We start from the raw sequence: 11,984 nt of genomic DNA, 5'->3' as shown, positions 1-11,984 counted from the left end.
GGGAGTTCCCTGGGGAGGATATCTGTTCAGATAACTGGACCTGCCATTTTTGCAGATTGTTTTCCATCAAGTGAAGGAGAGTAGATTCTAGTCTTGTTCCATTAGGAGAAAAACAACTTTGAACACTGTTTGAGGCGGAGAACAGTTTTCATATTGCATTAAGTTCTAAGACAAATGGATCTCATAAATCCTGAATTATAAGATTAATTTGGAGAATTATTTTGAATATAGAAGACCTAAACTGTGCGGCACAGTGGTGTGGTGGCTGCCACTGATGCCTCACAGCAAAAAGGTTCCGGGTTCGAATCCATGGGTCGACTGGGCCTGTCTATGTGGAGTTTGCATGTTCTCCCTGTGTCTGCATGGGTTCTCTCCAGGTACTCCGGCTTCCTCCCACCGTCCAAAGACATGCTGGTTAGGTCCATTGGTGATTCTAAATCACCATATGTGTGCCTGGTTGCCTGTGTCTCTGTGCTAGCCCTGCAATAGACTGGCAAGCTGTCCAGGGTGTACCCCGCCTTTCTCCCAATACTTTCATGTCTCAAAGTACCAACAGTTTGCTAGCATAGCATAGCATAAAAACGGGACACATTGCATAACAAGTATAGGCCAGGCTCTTTTCAAAGGGCCTTTTTCATTTACGTGGTTTTCTCGCATTAATTGGTGCGTAATGTGATCTTAATGCGTGTGGTCTGCTTCCATCCTCCCACAGCATCTGTAAACGGTTACGATCTGGTTACCAAGAGTCAAATTTAAGCCATTTTGTACTGAGATTTAATTTGTTTTGCTGCATGAACCAACTTCCGCTGAACTTCACCTGACATTACCCTTGATAAACTTGGGGGACTCTCGTTGATGCTGCCACCGCTATGCTTCACTGTAGGGATGCCATTTGTGTATGGTCACATTTATTTAGACAGTCTGACAAAAGTGAGGAATGATAATCTCTTTCAGATGACAGGTTGTAGATTTACTCAAATCAGCAGTTGTTAAGCCTTCTCCTTTTTTTTTTAACGACACATGGCTCACATGAGCGGAGCTTTCCTGTGATTTTTTGGAAAGTTAAATAAATGTTAACATCAGACAGGAGTGTATATATTTTCTCTTAGCTAAAACGCAGAAAAGTCTTAACTTAGCTAAACAGAATAAAAAATGTACAAAACAATTATCATCTTCGTGGTTTCTCATTATCTTAAGTAAAATCTGTATATATTTTTTTTGTTTGTCTCAGATTGTGAGCTGCCAAATCCAAAAGAGATAAAAAAAAAAAAAAAAAAAAAAACTGTAGGTCCAGCTGTTTTGTGTCTCAGAGGATTTATAATAAAAAAAAATAATAATTAAAAAAAAGCTTTTGTAAAAAGTGCCAAGGTTTAACTTGGGAATACTTGTTTTTAATTTTAATGTGTGCTTCCACGCCGCAGCTTCCCCAAAATGTGGATGGGTCTAGAATAAGTCCCAGATGGTCGCAGCTGGATGAATAACTGGGGGGGATGTGTGAAAACAAAATTGGGTTTAGAAGAGAAAAAGAAAGCTGGAGAGTAAGGTGGCTGATGAGCTACTGTAACGTGACCATGACTGTCTATCTATCACACCCATGTCTTTTTAATTCTCCTGCCATTTTCCTGCAGCCCTCTGTCTGCACGAGTACATGTTTTGGGATTTGTGAATCTGCAACTCTGCAAAAAAAATAAAAATATGACAGGAAAAATGCACTCCTTATGCTTAGTAATGCATAAGTTTATGCTCCAGAAACAGTTGAGCAACATCATTCAGGCTCGTCAGCATTCTCGCCGGTCCCCGTCATTGCTCAGGCCTGACTCAGTCTTGAGACTTTCTTCACAGGATGTGAAGATCGTCCTCTGTTCTGCTGGCGACAAATGTTAGAGGTTGCTACCGAGGACGGGCGGCCCTCGAGAAGACGAACACCCTGACGAGGCACTCACCAGAAGATTCCACAACACGGTGCTACAATACAGAGTTGCCACGGGAACAACATTGGGTGGGGGCATTTGCGAGGGCGAAGGCGACGGATCAGCTTGACAAGCGACGGGTGTTAATGTCGGCGCTTCATCAACTAAATTATAAGTTGAGTCACGGAGGACACTCGCACGACCCCGAGGATGAGCCAAAATCCGCGGCGGGAGCCCAGAGGAGCACAGGGCCCGGAGAAGATATTTCACAAGTCATCAAAGCCAACTTATGAGTTAAAATGAAAGTCTGTTTGCTAAAAAAAATAAACATACTACTTATTTCTTCTTACAAAGAACATGTCTAATAATTGAAGATGTGCAGCTGTTATTTTTATTGCAAGTCTCAATTTTGTGACCAGCTTGATGAGCACGTTAACAAATAGCTGCTTATTTTGAAATCTGACATCTGTCTCTACTATTGACATAGTGGCTATATAACATTTAAATGTTCATACTGAGTGTTTTTGCTGCCTCTTACAGATGCACGTTGAGCATTTTCTGTGGATTTTTCACTATAAACGACACTTTCACATACAAGCAGCCATTTTACCCATTATTTAAATGAAAATAAATATAAATAAATACTGATTCGAGTATTGCTGACAACACCAAATGCATCGTTATTCACTGCTGGAATATGAGGAAGTCTGCTCTCTTCCATCTCTCTGACCTTTCCAAGAGCCCATACTGATCCAGCTACCGCCTCCTCCCTCTCCAGACAGCTGGGATTCCTCAGGTTTGTCACAGTTTATACTTCCACTAGTCAAAGCAGACGTTAGCCGTGTGCTGCCATGTCCAGGAGAGCAGTCTGTCGTGACACTTCTCTTCCGGTTGCGTGGAAGCATTGTCTTTATGTTTTTTACATGACATCAGGTGCAAATAAGCATGACCCTAACAGGGTAACACTCGTGTGTTCTGTTACTGCTGTGTGTTGGTGTGTCGGTGTGAGGTGAGGTGAGGTGCAGCCAAACAGGGGGCTTGATCGAAAAGAGGCGCAAGTGTTCTTTAGCCTGTGCCCTCACCTATGTTGTGCACAGTTTAGTCACGGTGAATCACGCAAGGTGGAAAGGAGGAGCTGTTCTTTTCCTGCAGGGTTTTATCCCCAGACAGTCCCCATGGTTTTAATGAGACCAGTGAGTAAAGTAGAGGAAACAAGTCTGCATCATGTTTACCCACCAGATTGGGAAAAAAAATAAATAAATAAAAAATAGCCACTTTGTTAGTGCTGTAAAATGAGCTTCGCAGACATGCACAGAATTTGGGACCCATGTGAAAAGCGTCTGTCCCTTTTCCTGCCGTCACGCCAACTGAGACCGATTGTTTTATTTAAAACAACAAAACAGGGCTGCAGTCAATCACATCAATGAACTTTTGACTCAGCCGCCACAGGAAAGGTGACGATATTCACACAGACAGGGCACATTTCCAACGGACTAACAGTAAGCTCCACGACGGGCAGCAGAGGTAGAGACTCATTCAAGCCTGACCAGTTACTAACACTGTTGGTGTGTGTCTGCGATGTGCGTTTGTGTGCGACCCCGTCTACACAACCTGCCTCGTCATCTCTCACCGAGCACGTTGTCCTGAAAAGTTCCTGCAGGCACAAAGAAGTGCTTTGAGGAGGCAGAGCATTCGCTGGCCTGCAGACAAAGTGTCTTGAACTGACCGATTCAAATAAGCGTCGGCAGGTAAAACACAAAGATGGCGTAAACTTAGACATAGTTAAAAAATTAATTAATTAATTAATACGTTACATTTAATTAAATTAAGTTCAATTAAATTAAAAAATGCAAAATTTAATTTAATTTAATTTAATTTAATTTAATTTAGAAAAATAAATTGAGAAAAATTAAAATGAATTAATTTAAATTTAAAATCTAGTAAAATAAAATGAAATTATATAAGAAAAAAATTACAAAATTTGTCTTCAAGAAATAGAGACAGAAGTAAATATATATTATATACATAGAATACAAATGTGCACTAATATTAATAATATGGAGTTATGTTACATTAAATTATGCTAATTTAATCTGCAGTAAAAGCTGTTGATGAAATGTGGATCTGTTGTAGCCTTACTGAGGAAGCTGTTTCCATAATTTACCATGTGTTTTATTCGACATTTCTCTCATTCACAGTGTGCTGAACATACAGCGGGCCAAAGCATTCCAGCGCTCCTGCCTGCCTCCTCAAACTTCCTTACGACGTTAGCTACTACGTGAAACAGACTTTCACAATGCCAAGGCCTCTAGGAAACACAGCTGAGGTTTGCGAGAACTCAGCAAATGGAAAAAAAAACGCATTTCAGCCCCGTCTCTTGATGTATGCTTTTCTCATTGCCGGTGTTCATTTTAAAGCATAAAGATAATAATTTCCCAGCAAAAACAGATATCTTTTGTCAAAAGCCACAAATCCCCTGTGCATTTCACTGCATATCAGATAAACCCTTGTGTTGCAAACCCACTTTCCAAACCAGTAAGAGGAAATATCATTAAATATGTACCTTTCTCTAAGCATCACCATTAGTCATTCATTCCCGTCTAGACAACACGGCTTTGCCAGCTCACCTGGGGCCATATGGAGGAGGAGTGGGCCTACCTGCTTCATCCCAGGTGGAGCTAACCTGTTTCGGGGAAAAGCATGACAAGCCGCACAATACAACATTATACGGTGGGAATTAATTATGAACAGAAAGAAAATAATTTGTCTCCTGTAAATTTGAGTGGGAATACGCCGCAATTTGGCAAGACCCAGAAGTGGAAAAGATCTGCAGAGCTCGAATAAGAGGAGCGGCACTTTCATTTTCTGAGTGACGCCGTGCCAAACGTGTTCAAATACATCCCACCACAGTCCCCTCAGCACACACATACACACACACAGACACACACACTGGCAGACTCCTCCACAAATATAAACATGCGTGGAAATACAGACACCTCAGCAAACACAGTCTGCAAAGGATCTTTTTAATGAAGTACTTTAGTGTAATCCTTACAGCCGCATTGGCTCCGGGGTTTTTGCAGACACATTTGTGTTTGTATTCTGTTTTGACACCTCTACTTGAAATAATACACTGGCCTCCATATCAGCGGTGCCAGCGTGACCACAGCAGGGGTGGGGAGGCTTGATTCAGAGACAGAAAGGGGGTGGGTGTGAGCAGTCTGCTGAGTGAAGCCCGGGTCACAGTTCACACCCAGACAATGATTCTAGCAGCGGCTAACAAGAGGGATATAATGGCATTTCATCAACATTGGCAGGGTTACGATGATGTGAGTGATCTCCACTTAACAGAAGGACACGTAGCAATATTAGAATCCTATTTCCGAATTCTTGGATTATGTTGAGCTTGACATTTGTTTTTGCATCGATTTCTAATGATTAACGAATATGCTGTTCTTTCTTCAGTGATTGAGAATGAGTGCAGTTTAAGTAATAAACACATTAGCTAACCACAAAACTAGGGTTTGGCAACTAAAGGACACAGTTAAATATAGGGAATACTTGAGGTTATAGTTAATTAAAAGGCGCCTGTTAAATTGCGCATCTCAGACAGAAGCCAAACTATGAAGCAACAGGCACATCCATCTCTTACATTTTGCCTGGTAACACTTCTTTCTGCATTAGCAGACAACCTTGCAATTGGATAAAAATGTTGAAAATTAATGTAGGGACACTGGGTTCAACATTAACAGAAAGATCATTATTGTACACGTGTTAACCCACTGACCAGATACCCCTCCTCCCCTACTCTAACTTCCTCCCCTACAAACCTACATATACAGCACCTTGTATGTGTCCGTGTTTGTCCTGACTTTCACACAGCTGCTATTGTCAGATGATGTCAGTACAGTAAAAAAAAAAGTAATAGTGGAAAGATTTGGAGGCAAGCTTTATACAGAAGTACTAAAACAGACTGGAATAGTGGAATCATTTTTTACACTACAGTAGTCGCGGTTTAAGCCACATTTACTCGCAGGAATCTCTTCTTTGTCTCATCAAGCAAATTGAACAACTGGATCTGTGGCGTGCTTTCATTGTCATTGTCTTACGGCACAGTGGCGTGGTGGTTAGCACTGATGCCTCACAGCAAGAAGGTTCCGGGTTCGAATGTGGAGGTTCTGTGTTGAGTTTGCATGTTCCCCCTGTGTCTGCATGGGTTCTCTCCAGGTACTCTGGCTTCCTCCCACCATCCAAAGACATGCTCATTAGGTTAATTGTGATGTTGTGGTGATTCTAAATTGGCTGTAGGTGTGCATGAGAGTGTGAATGGTTGTCTGTCTCTCTGTGTTAGCCCTGCGATAGTCGACCTGTCCAGGGTGTAACCCGCCTCTCGCCCAGTGACAGCTGGGATAGGCTCCACCCACCCCTGCGACCCTTCACAGGACAAGCGGTTACAGAAGATGAATGAATGAACTGCTCTTCAGACGAGTACACCCTGGAGTACACCCTGGACAGGTCGCCAGTCCATCACAGGGCTAACACAGAGGGACAGACAACCATTCACACCTACGGCCAATTTAGAATCACCAATTAACCTAACCAGCATGTCTTTGGATGGTGGGAGGAAGCCGGAGTACCCGGAGAGAACCCACGCAGACACAGAGAGAACATGCAAACTCCACATAGAAAGGACCCAGTCGGCCCATGGATTCGAATCCGGGACCTTCTTGATGTGAGGCATCAGTGCTAACCACCACGCCACTGTGCCGCCACTCTTCAGTCTGATATTTTATTTATTTTTTTAGTTAAGTTTTATGCAGCAGTAAGGTTTTCACTACACCACTGCCATGCAATATAATTCTGCAAATCTAATTGTTAATGATTATTGCAATTTACGCAGCATCTGCAAGATGAAATCTGGACGTACTGAGACAAAGAACTTGTGCTTTCTTTTCATATGTTGTTTGGACAATATGGGTCCTTTCTGAGAAATTGAATCTAGTTTTTCATAGCCTGACACCGGCGTGTATTGTAAGAATCCGTCAGACATTTACATTCACATTTTCCTGAAATGAAATCCATTCATTGACTGCTGAAAAGTTAAATAAACCAAATCACCGTTCCAGTCCTTCAGATTAAAAGACTAAAAGTGGAAGCAGTTCCATTACAGTAGCGTCATCAAAGAATCATTTCACGTGGGTGAGGATATCATTCCACATTCTCCTGGATTATCCATTGTTTCCCCCAACACCACCACCACCATCGTCTCATTTCACTATCCCCCCGCACTCCTCTTTCCTCTTCACTACCTTTTTTGGTCTGAGTCTGAATACATCTCTCCATTTGGCTCTGTGCGAGTCTGACTGCGGCCCTCCTCAGACCATTTGCCACAGCGCTGTTTTCTGAGGGAAATGCCAGAATGTTTTACTGACAGTGGCCCAGAGAGCCGAGCACTTTTGCCACGACACGTAAAGCCAACAGCATCCTTTAATGTGACCGTTGCCAGTTTTTCTTGTGGTAAATCTTTGATTTTCTCAAACTGACACACACAAATAAAGCAAACTTACTGTAATAACGAACTCATTCGGTTATGGGTTTAACAACTCTCCTGGTTGGTTATGACTCATGTGTATGGCAGTGCAGCAGGACAAAATCATAACCAAGCTGTGAGAGAATGACTCACAGTCTGTGGACGGGCACACCGACAGAGCCCATTACATTATTTCCCAGCAGAATATTTCTCTGGATGGAGAAAACATTAAGAATGAACTGAAAGGAGTTTCCTGAAGCTGTCCTTGTTAAGCACACCATCACAATTCACCACAGCAAAAGGAGTTACAAGCCTATTAAACACTCTTGGAAGCAAAACAATTGTATGAAAAAGCCAGAGAAGTTACATCTGTGACGTACTGCTTTATTGCCTGCTAACTTCTGCCAGTAAACGAACATTTCTAATATGTGCCATGCTAGCGAGAAAGTCGACAACGAAGGTGCACAAATCACAATGAATCCGGGGTCCAGAAATCACACTTTCACAAAAAATATCTGACCCTTGCCTCACATCCTGGCTAGCTGGCTGGCTTTGTCATCGTTTGTCAGACAAAACACTGTCAGCTCAGAATCTGTCTCAGCCGTTAAATAGACGATGATAAAGGCTCTAAGAAAAAGCATGACCTCATGACAGTGTGTTTGTGCATGTTTGATGTCTCTCATCCACTCCTAACCGTCTATAATTACACAGCTCATTCTCCCCTGAAGGAATCCGAGCAGATTACATCAGACAGACAATTTGCTAGTTACCAATTTAAAGGTGAAACACTGGAACATCTTCATGCGTTCACACACTACAGAGGTTTGTGTGATCAGCTGTTCATCTGACTCACTGGAAACTGTGACACAACAGGAGGTGCGAAGTGCACATACAGGTAAAGGAAACATATCAACCAACTTTCAATAGCCACCTGTATGTAAAACAAACCTCCTCCTGATATTTACGTAGATAAAGTATATCAGGTTGAACTATAGTTGACCTAAGCATTGCAGAGAAGAAATGAAACTCCGTATATAGTGTATGTGACGTCTGTAGCTGCAAATGCGACAGTGATATGGTTATGGTATTATGAAAGTTTGAGTGTGTTGTGGAGATGCTTCGGCCAGAGAGGAAGTCTGGAGGTTTCTGAGGTAGGGAGGAGAAGTCACACTGTCGAAGAATCTGTGGTGTGACAATGCATAAAAGCAGGAAGTGAAACTTCAGAGAAATCTGAATTTCCTTTTCTTTTTCCAAAGAAATCTAACCATTATTTTTAAGTATTTTTACACATATTACTCTCTGTCACTATACAGTACAGTACAGTAACAGGTACATGGTATAATAACAGATTGCTAAGCAGGAAGCTAATAACGGCTATACTTCCAATTGGGACTGAAGATGGGAGTGAGCCTTTTAAATCTTTACTGGAAGCAACAAACTTGGTAATAAGACTTACAAATTAGAAAAATATATGCAATGCACACGATAAACATGTGCTCTAACAAGTCTACAGCCATGCTAGCGACTCTATGACGTAGCCACATCAGTGCTAACATCATCACGCTAACTTGCAAACATGCTAATGCATAATAATGGTATCATGTTGATTGTGTTCCAGTACGCACCATACTAACAACGCTGTTTGATAAAAAATAAAAAATAAATGAAGATATCCCCAACAGCTTTATCCTCACCTTTTTTTTCTTTTTTTGCATTTCCTACATTGTTACTTGGTCGTTAGCTCATTAAACTGCTAGCCTCTGTGGCTCAGACACCCAACAGTTGCCTAGCAGCAGTGTTCTCACACATGTATGATGTTACCCCTTGAAGCATTTTCTGCACACAACTTCCCATGAGGCAACAACAAGCTCATGAGTTTCAGCAGAAGGCAGCAGTAGTCCCCACTTTTTAGTTTAGCATCTTAAATGCTAACATTTGAATTGGCACTGACACAACGAAGAGCTGAAGACGTTGGAAAAGTAGCTAAATTGTTAGGTGCTTGTCCATAAACCAAAGCACTGGACAAATCAAATATTTACATCATGACAGTTGTTTGAATAGCACATGGTTTAAAGTCGCCACTGACTGCATATTTAATAAAATTTGAATCTCAACAGCACTTTTATTCGGATAAATCTTATTTCTAAACGACTGAATTCTTCTTTCTGGGAAAACAATGATATCACACACAAGTATTTGTCAAGACACGTGTTTGTGGTTCCACATCCACAGTGGTAGGATTGTAACATATGACAGCTGTTTAGCTCTCCCATAGACATCTTACTTTTGTCTTCATCAAACTTATAACCCAGCGAGTCAAACTCCACAGCATCATTACTTGGCGGAAATACTGGAACAAATAAATTCTTCCAGGCTGACATTTAAGATTTCTTGGTTGGCATCGTAGGAAAGATGCAGACTTCTCGCCAATACTTTTTCAAAAAGGTTTAGACTAAACTGTCAGGAACACCAGCGGTAGTTTTTAATATTATACAGTTCTTGATGCATGCAACACAGACGTACATTTTTTTTTCTTCGAATCATAAATCAAAAGGAGGAAGATTAAACAAAAAAGAAGGCTACTTATACTATCCAGAGTGTGCATGTGCAGGAATGTGTTAGAGGTTATTATTGACTTAAAAACAGCAATCCAGACAGTGTGACCCCGAAGACTAGACCAATGAAAACAGCACCTCTCTTTTGTGGGTGTGTTCAGAACGACCTTCTCCCCTGTGCAAACGCTCTGACTGTACGTACAAAGCCCACACACACACACACACACTCGCTCACTTCATCTCTGCAGGCCTCCTGCTGTGGTGGAAACTCTGCGGACGGTGACATCATCATTCCGAGACCACTGAGTAACATGAGGGAGAAGAGTGGAAATCTAGTCCCGGCAACGAGGAACATCACAGCACATCGAAGCACGAACATGGAAGCAAAGACTGCAGGGTGCAACAATCGAAAACATAAGCACAAAGCACAGGGAAGAGAGACAACGATCTTCTCTGCTTTCCAACAATCTTGCACTAAGATAAAAAAAAAAAAAAAAAAATCAAGGACTGAATCATCACTGGAGGTTAAATTACATGTTATGGACTTCTCTGGATGACCAGAGATTACATGTTCACTATCACATCCTTCCTTTCCATTATTTGTCCATTCAATATCTCAAGAGACACCTTTAGATAAACATTCTGGTAGGGGGTGAGCTATTCGCCGATATGTTTATCTGTTTCAGATGATAAGAGTTTCTGGTAAAAATCCTTGTGCTTATTTGCTCTCTCCTGTGGACTGGAAGCATATGGCTTCGCTGTTGCATAACACAGACAAAGAAGGCAAACATGCAGGGAAATGACTTCACGTAATTACAAGAAATGGTTGGTAGGCAGGCTCCCTCTGTTAATTAGGATTTTGACCATTCTTTTGTTGCCTGAAAAGAAATGTGAGCCTTAGTCAGTGTTTCCTTTTCCCAGGAAGCAACGATTTAATACAGCCCAGGAGAGACGACATCAGATTCCCCTTCCGTATCGATGCGTTAACGAACATCTGCGGAGCACAATTTCAAATGACTTCATTTATTCTTCAAAGCAAACAGCTGGATGCACATAGAGACTGGAAGAAAACAATGGATTTAAAACCCAAAAAAAAAAGGAAATATAAACGGCAACATAAAAATAAGTCATAAACAACCGAGTTTGCATAACATGCCAGCTCTGTGCTCACGTGTTTAGTGGTTACTGGAACCTTAATCCCTCTTTCTTTGCTTTTTACATACCACTCCTCCTGAATGCATCAGTATTTAAGAAACCACATTTGGAGATTGAAGCATTAAATGACAATCAAATGAGTCAGTTTAAATATCTGCAGGGCTTCTCTCACCATGGCTATTCTAAATAAATCTCAGCCATCAACAAATGCACATAAACTTGTTGCATTTGTGTTCAGTCGTTAAACTTTTGCAAAGGCTGTTTTGCTGAATCTCATAAATGTCTCCAACAAAAGGCGACCTCTCAGCCTGACCACAGTTTAGGCTACATTTATGGCATAACCGTGATTATAACGTTCATAGAAGGATCACCAGTAAACAGTTTGTCAAAAGTCAAAACAGTTAAGATGTAACTGCTCACACCCGTTTGTATTCACGTGAAGCGAGTAAGTCGGCCACGAGACAACTTTTTCTGTTGCACCTTCTATCGCATTTCTGAAGTTTTACTTATTGTATTGGATCTTACAGGAGTTAGGTAAAAGGGACAGCAAAATAATTCATTCATTCATCTTCTGTAACCACTCCCAGCTGGACAGGTTGCCAGTCTATCTCAGGGCTAACACAGAGAGACAGACAACCATTCACACTCACATGCACACCTACGTCCAATTTAGAATCACCAATAAACCTAACCAGCATGTCTTTGGATGGTGGGAGGAAGCCGGAGTAACTGGAGAGAACCCATGCAGACACAGGGAGAACATGCAAACTCCACACAGAAAGGCCCCAGTCGGCCTGTGGATTTGAACCCGGGACCTTCTCACTGTGAGGCATT

Source organism: Chelon labrosus, assembly GCF_963514085.1.
Source record: "Chelon labrosus genome assembly, chromosome: 3".
Taxonomy (NCBI): domain Eukaryota; kingdom Metazoa; phylum Chordata; class Actinopteri; order Mugiliformes; family Mugilidae; genus Chelon; species Chelon labrosus.
Note: the sequence above shows the minus strand (reverse complement) of the source record.